This window comes from Acanthopagrus latus, chromosome 5 (genome assembly GCF_904848185.1).
Source record: "Acanthopagrus latus isolate v.2019 chromosome 5, fAcaLat1.1, whole genome shotgun sequence".
NCBI classification, from domain to species: Eukaryota; Metazoa; Chordata; class Actinopteri; order Spariformes; family Sparidae; genus Acanthopagrus; species Acanthopagrus latus.
In genome coordinates this window covers 28,065,619-28,073,185 of record NC_051043.1, presented here as the reverse complement: position 1 = coordinate 28,073,185, position 7,567 = coordinate 28,065,619, and positions in this window count along the sequence as shown.

Here is a 7,567-nt window from a genome sequence, read left to right as displayed (position 1 = left end):
TGTGAGTGTGAACTTTTTTTTTTTTTTTTTTTTTTTTAAGGGAAGTGCTTGTAGATAATTTGCTTCCCGCCGCTGTGGCCGCGTCCTGCTCCTCTCAGCAGTGGGAAAAAGAGCCGGGGAGGCGCGGAGGGAGGCGCAGCGCAGGGGGGGCCGGGAGGGCTGCAGCAGGAGGCGGCAAAAAGGCTCTCAGTCGATCACGGAGGACTGGTTCTGACCGTATTACTGTGCATCAGTCAAAGAAATAACAAATCACTGTGTCAGTCGTCAAAAAAGAAAAAAGAAAAAGAAAAACACAACACCTCCAGCTGCAGGTTTTCTCACAAGTAAGAAAAGAAAGAAAGAAAGAAAAAGCGACTCTTTGCCCCCAAATCGATATTTTGGTGTGATTTAAGGAATTTATAAGAACTTCTTCTCACGTGTGAACATCTAAAATGTGTTTTTACTTACATCTATATGCAAACGACAATTTCTAAGACGATGAGTGAGTAAAACACGATTGTTTAATGACTTTCCCCGCAATTTCAAAGAATGAATATTTGCATTAACATCTAACCGGAGCTCCAAACATTTCCATATTTTGAATTTAGCTGCCTGGTCATCCCAATTATATGCCTCTATCTCACTTTAGACTGTCTGACATTTCAATTGTCTTTTGCTGAGTGTAGAGATGAGTGAAACACGTCTGTGCTGGAGGAGATAAGGAGACGAGCAGGTGTGATGTCCTTTTTTTTTTTTTAAACAGCAGACTTTAAAATGTGCTGGAGATTAAAAAAAACAAAACAAAAATGTGCTGCCGGAAATTAAAGGGGAATTCCTTCAAGTCTGTTGGGAGGCTGCAGTGACAGCAGTATCAGCCCCATGGGACCCTACAGATGGTAAATCGGCCTGTCACAATAGGCACAATCAATGATTACATGCATGAACGTAACGGACAAAAACAAGAGCATCCTCAGAGAGCAAGTCCTGAAGGTCCTAAAGCCCGCAGGGTTGCCATCAGGACAGAGGCTGGTGATGATGATGATGATGATGATGATGATGATGATGATGATGATGATGAGCAGGACGACCACATGCAAAGTGTCCCGGAACAGTTCATTCATACATTAATCACCAGAGTCGATTAGTAGACCGAGACGTAAAAATACTCTGCAACTATTCTGATATTCAAACTTTCCCATAAGTCACATGTACTCTAAAAGCAAATATATACGTTTCAGTAATTTAAAGTGAAAGTTACCCATACAAGTAGGAGTTGAATAAAACTCTTAAAGTATCTGATATTAAATGTTTGTGAGTATCAGAAGTCATTTTCTGGTAGTTTAGAAGTAAAAGCAAGTTCATTATATACATTTACATGTAGCCCATGTATTAGAAGTGTAATGATTTATCATTCCGGATCGATAGATTGTTTCAATGATCAACAATCCAACAGCATCGATGGAAATTGGAGACATAGATTCATATTGCCGCCATTGTAAAGATATTGTTTTATTTTGAAATTCTCACATGATCGCAGGCCTCTGTATCGAATCAAATCAAATCAAATCAAATCAAATCAAATCAAATCAAATCAAATCAAATCAAATCAAATCAAAATCGTATCGTTGCACATCATTGATCTATCGACAAATGTCATATTGTTGTCCAAAAAAAATCAATATTATATTGTATCGTAATGAAACTTGCGATTTAAACCCTTGGTATGTATGTCTGAGTAGACAGATGATCGATCTGATAATCAGCAATTTTTGTTTATCAGGTTGAAATTTTTTTTTTTTTTTTAAGAATGCACTAATTTGACTCTGATGCAGCATTTAATCTGCAAAGTTAGTTTAGTGGAGTGGAAGTAAAAAGTAGCTGAAAAGGGAAATACTCAAGCAAGTACCTGAAAATTAAGCTACATTTGTACTTAGTTACATTTGATATTAACTCAGTAAATTTACTCAACTACTTCAGTAAATATGATATTTTCCACTATTTAGCCACTTTTCTATTTCCAAGTTAAGATTTTACTTACAAAGCCTTTGCACAGTTTATAAAGTATGATCCATAAACTACCAAAAGTATACGAAGCATCAAAAATGTTATGAATTATAAGTACTTTTATTTCTGATAATCACTCTATAAAGACATTTCTAAGGTGTCTGTGATTATTATTATTATAGTGAAAATGTGAATGTAGAACTTTAACTTATGATGGATTCATCCTCAGCACTGCACCATGAAAAATATAAAAATATAAATAATGATCATTATTCAGAAATGGTGAATCAGAAACAGCTGATGGAGAAGGGGCATTAAAATTCACAGAACAGTTTACTTTACATGTTGATATGTAACAACAGAACCGATGTCAATTTGCAGAAAATTAATAATGCTTTCAGGCCTTCAGTGAGTAAAAAGTTGTGCAGTCGTCGTGTCAGGTCATTTTAGCGGCTGCAGTTTTGAGATGTCTGCGAGCAAATGTTCAGTTAAAGGTCTCGTTAGTTAATGTTGATGCCCGTCTTGAGTTTTCTCCTTGCCGCCTTATATAACACACACTAAGTGATGGGAAGCAAAACGATGAGCTTCTGAGTGGTGTTTACTCTGAGTGATTCTGTCCCTGTGCATTTGTGCTTCCTCCTGCTAAATACCTGCATAATGGGATTATTAAAGGGCAAACAGGTGCAGTGCTTTTCTCTAATTTCCTTCTCATTCATACACTCACACTCTGATGGCTTGACCATGACAGGTAATTTGAGGGTCAGTGTCTCGCTAAGTGTGGTTTGGAGGACCACCAACCCCGTGATTAGAGGACAACCTGCTCTACAGCCGCCACATATACACATATGGAGAAATCATTTATGTCCAGGTGGAGACATGTTCAGTCTGGAGTTAATGGCGCTGACCCGCTGGCGGCTCTGGGAGCCCGACCTGGCCGTGTGATGCATTCAGGAGAGAGCACGAGGACTCCCCACAGTCCAGGACCACAGAGGGACGGCTCTCTCCTTCTCATGCCTGCTCACCAGTAATGGGGAAACAATGGGATCACCGCCGGAGGGTTGGCCCGTGTTTGTTGCCTGTGTTTTTGTCTTGCACCAAGTGTTTACTCAAAACACCTCAGCCCCTCTGAGAACGAGGTCAGCTCACCCCTCTAATCTCCTCTGCAGGCAGAGACACAGTGTCCCCCCCCCCCCCAGAACAACGCGTCACCCAGAGTGACCCTCTGGCCACACAGAGGAAGCTGCTGTCAGCCGTGCTTAGCTGAGGCGCAGCATCGGTGTCCTGCCAAAGACTTTGTTTTCTCACTGAAGCTCCAGCCCGGACGGAGCAGAGTGTCCAGACCGTCAGGCCTCGGGTTGCCCTGTCAAAGGTCAGTCAGTCAGTCAGAGACGACCGACGGCAGGTTTCAGTGTAGTTACAGCTCCGCCGAGGGAAGACGTGACGACACCACGATTACATTTCACAACATCAGCAGCGAGGTGTTCGTTTAATGTTACGTCGTCGTCTCCATCATGTGTTTCCTGTTCGTCTTTACACTCAGCTGTGAGTTTTGCTATGCAATAGTTTAATAATAACTTACAGGCAGCTGTATTAAAGGGTCAGTTCGCACAAATCACATGCATAGTTGTGTAGAGAGTTTTCTTGCTATTTAAGCCACCCATGTCAACAATGACAGTTGTTTTTTATACAGCAGACATTTTGACTTGTTATAGTAAGAAAAACTCAGTGAACCATGACAGTGAGTCAGCCTGGGTAAGCAGCTAAATGGATCTCATTAATTGACTAAATTGATTTTATTACTCAGGTTTTTGTTTATTTATAAGCAAACCCTGTGATCAGTTTATAATATACATGATGCATTATTATAGATTATATTATCCCCAAATCTGAGAAATATTTAGAATATGTATATTTATAACAGTATAACAGTCATAGAGGACATTTGCCTCATTATGAAGATTTGTCTCCACAACTGAACTCTGCACTTGCTGGAAAGAATTAACAGAGAAGAAACCAACACAGAGCAGTGACCTCTCGTCAATGAATCACCTTCTGTCATCAACAGAAACTAACAATAAATATCAGTCTTGGGTGTTTGTAAGATTTTGAAAATTAGTATTAGGATTTTAAACAGTTGTTGACTTTTGTAAAGTATTTTCAAGTCAAGATTTGAGCTCATAATTAAGTATTTTACTCATTTTACATAATGGATATAGTATAATGACATCGAATAGACTTTTGTCCTGTGTTGTTTTTATTTGTGACTCTGGGAAAAATGGAGACAATCCAGCTGTTTTGTTTTTTTTTTTTTAAAAAACAACAAAACCTCCTAGAAACACTCTGGGAGAAAAAATGTCTGTTGCCACTTTGAGTAAAACATCTGAGTATTTCTTTCTCCGCTGACAGTCATCAGTTCGTGTCAGTCTTGATATCTGACGTTTGATATCGGTCAGGCAAACATGTCCCTGCAGGTCCCACTTTAAGACTGTTTCCCTCCGACACGGCACATGTCTTCTCCGGACAGACCGCTGGACCTCACAGTCCTTTTGTCCCGGAGGATCACAGAAAACTCGGTCTTGAGGGGTTTAGAGAGGTCAGTGGTGTCGACCTCGGGCTGACCTGTGTCAACACCAAAGCCTCTGGTCCGAGGCGAGGTCAGTCCTTTCTGGTGCCCTAAAGGGTAAAAGATGGAGCAAAAGTCCTCTTGGTTTTTCACAGCCGATTGAGTGTAAAAGAGCCTCATTTCCAAAAGAGCTCTCAGTAACTTTTATTTATGTGTCACAGCAGGCACACTGTGTCCCCTAAGGATGGCACTCAGACACACTATAAGTCAAGCTGTCTGAATTACCCTGCATTTAGTTTTTGCAGTGACCTTTGAGAGGTTACACAAGCTGACAAATATTTATTCCTGGTGTGTAAGTGGATATTGTGTAAAACAAATGTGTTAAATCAAGTGTAGTGCAATTACATATTTAAAGGTACAGGACATAAAAAAAAAATGAGATGGAATAAGAAACTCAGGAGAGGGACTTAATGATGTTATATATCGTTCTTGTCTCTGAAGCAAGACAGAAATATTAAAAGTGACAAAATGTCCAATGTGGGCATGAAGTAACCCCACTGACCCGGCAGTTTTGGAGCTGAAACGATGACGGGGCCCGGGCTTCGTTACGCTGCTCCGAAAAATTAGAATAATGGACAATGAAAGAGGGAGAGATGCGAAAGAAAAGGGACAGGGGGAAGAAAGAAGCTCTTTGGGGAAAAGAGGAATTAGATAGGAAGAGAGGGAGAAATAAAGGGAGGGAAACGGTAAAATGGAGACAAAATAAGTAGGGGAGAAGAAAGAGAGGGGGCAGTAGTGGTGTGATGTGAGTGTTATCATCAGCTCTCATTCTCAGCATGGAATCTATAATGGGAAAATCAACCTCTCTGACTCCTGTGTAATTGGATTTGCCGGGTCTCGTGCTGAATCAGAGCCCAGTGGGTAGCACAAAGCTTGTTAAGATTGGACAAGCATTGCTGGGCCGCTGGGCCGGGGGGAGAGGTGGGGCGGCGGCAGAGGTAACCTTGACAACTTTTCTGGAGAGGAGAGTGAATAATTCAAATACGTTGAGTGGATATCCCAACATAGATAACTGACTGGAAGGCTTTCCAAACATTAATCACTCCACTGATTGTGTGAAACCTGATCTTTTCTCACATTTCGGTCACCCCGCAGGGTGTGTGTGTGTGTGTGTGTGTGTGTGTGTGTGTGTGCTTTCTAGAGGTGGTAACCAGGTAACAGACGTAAACACGTTTTACTCCCACCTGTCTCTTCTAAGAAGGTGCGGCAGCATCACAGGTCCCTGAAAACAGACCTGAACACCCATGTTGTCTTCATAATTGTGCCTGATCAGTGTATCTAGCATCATTAGCAAAGTGTTGGAGTATTTATGTCAAAAATACCTGTGTGCACCCTGACTAAGCCTTATTGATAGTGGATATGATCGGCGTTAAAACAAAGTCCAGGATCAGTCATTTCAGATTCAGTCATTTAATCAGTAAGTGATTGAGTGTCCAGTTAAAAGCAGTAATAGATGTTTTTGAACTACATGTAGATTTCATGCAGTTCTGTTACTTGTTTACAAATGTACCAGCTTTATTTTCATCCAAACCAGCCGTGTGGCTCCACATCCAACACTTAAGGATCTTAACAAGTCAAGACAACTTTGGGATGCTTTGATTTTGTTTATCACCAAAAACTTGCTGCACTAACGACATTTTTTGTTTGGTTCCACCTATCAAGAGTCAGCATATTTACCCACGTGGTAAACATTATACCTCCTTAATATCTGTATGTTAGCATTGTCATTGTAAGCATATTAGCCGGCTGATATTAGCTTTCATGCTTCTCTGTATTACACATATTTTAGAGGAATGAATGATTGTTTTTGTGTTTTAACTGTGTTTACAGCTCACTGAACACTTGACTTGTGTAGATTTTTTAAATGTATGTCGTTGGTACACATGTGTATAACAATCCTGTCTATTCTTAAACTTTACCTGTTAATTCTTCTTAGCAATTATGTGTATTTATTACACTATGAACAATGCAACACATACTTGGCCAATAAAACTGATCAGGGGTGCAGAGGATGGTTTTGCAGTTGCAGATTAGAAGACTTCCAAACCACTGACTGCAGATAGAACCTGGATTTAAAAATGTCAGTGTGACAATATTTGATTAAGGACTTTGCTGTTCCAGTATTTGTAAGTGTGATACAACTGACTATTTTTAAGTCATGATGTGACATATAAATAGATAACTTTTGTGCCCAAACCGCACGAGAGCATGAGCACAACACCGTCACCGACACACAAATTATACAATTGAAGCTAAACGTACTTAGATTTGCAATATATAGAAATGTACATTTTCATCAGGAGTATATCTGCGGTTTGCATTAACGGACATTGCAAACATTTATTCTGATGATGGACGGCAAGTTAAATTTTCTCTTTGGTACATTAAATTAGAAACTGAAGTAGACGGCTGGTCACAGACTAAAGTGTGCCCTGGTGGCTTGTGGGTTTAAGTCTTCCAGGGATGTTTGTTGCCATCTTTCTTTCCCCCTCATACCCTGTCATCTCTCAGACAAGCAGATAAAATGTCCTTAAAACATTTACAGTTGAGCGCTATCACAGGGAGGTTATCTGATAATTGTTTTCTCCCAAGCACACACAAAAAAAATGAGGTAATTGCGTTTGGGCTTCAACCCAGCAGCATTTTACTGAAGCACTGAGCACTGGCAGCTCAGACGGACGCTCCAAACAATGGCGCTCCACCGGACCAGCATTGTAACACTGAGTAATAAAGCAGTTGGTGATTAGCCTGTAATGTATCCATCTAATCAAAGATCAGTAACCAGACCTAGACTGTGCCAGCAGGGAGACTGAGGGCTTTTTTGCTGTTGGCAGTGATGTAATGGAGCTTAGAGAAGGAGAAGAAGAAAGAGAGAAGAAGTAGAAGGGGGGATGGTTAGATTGGTGTGGTTTGGATCTTGTTTCTGCACTGTTATGTTACACTCAGTGGAGCAGTAGATAC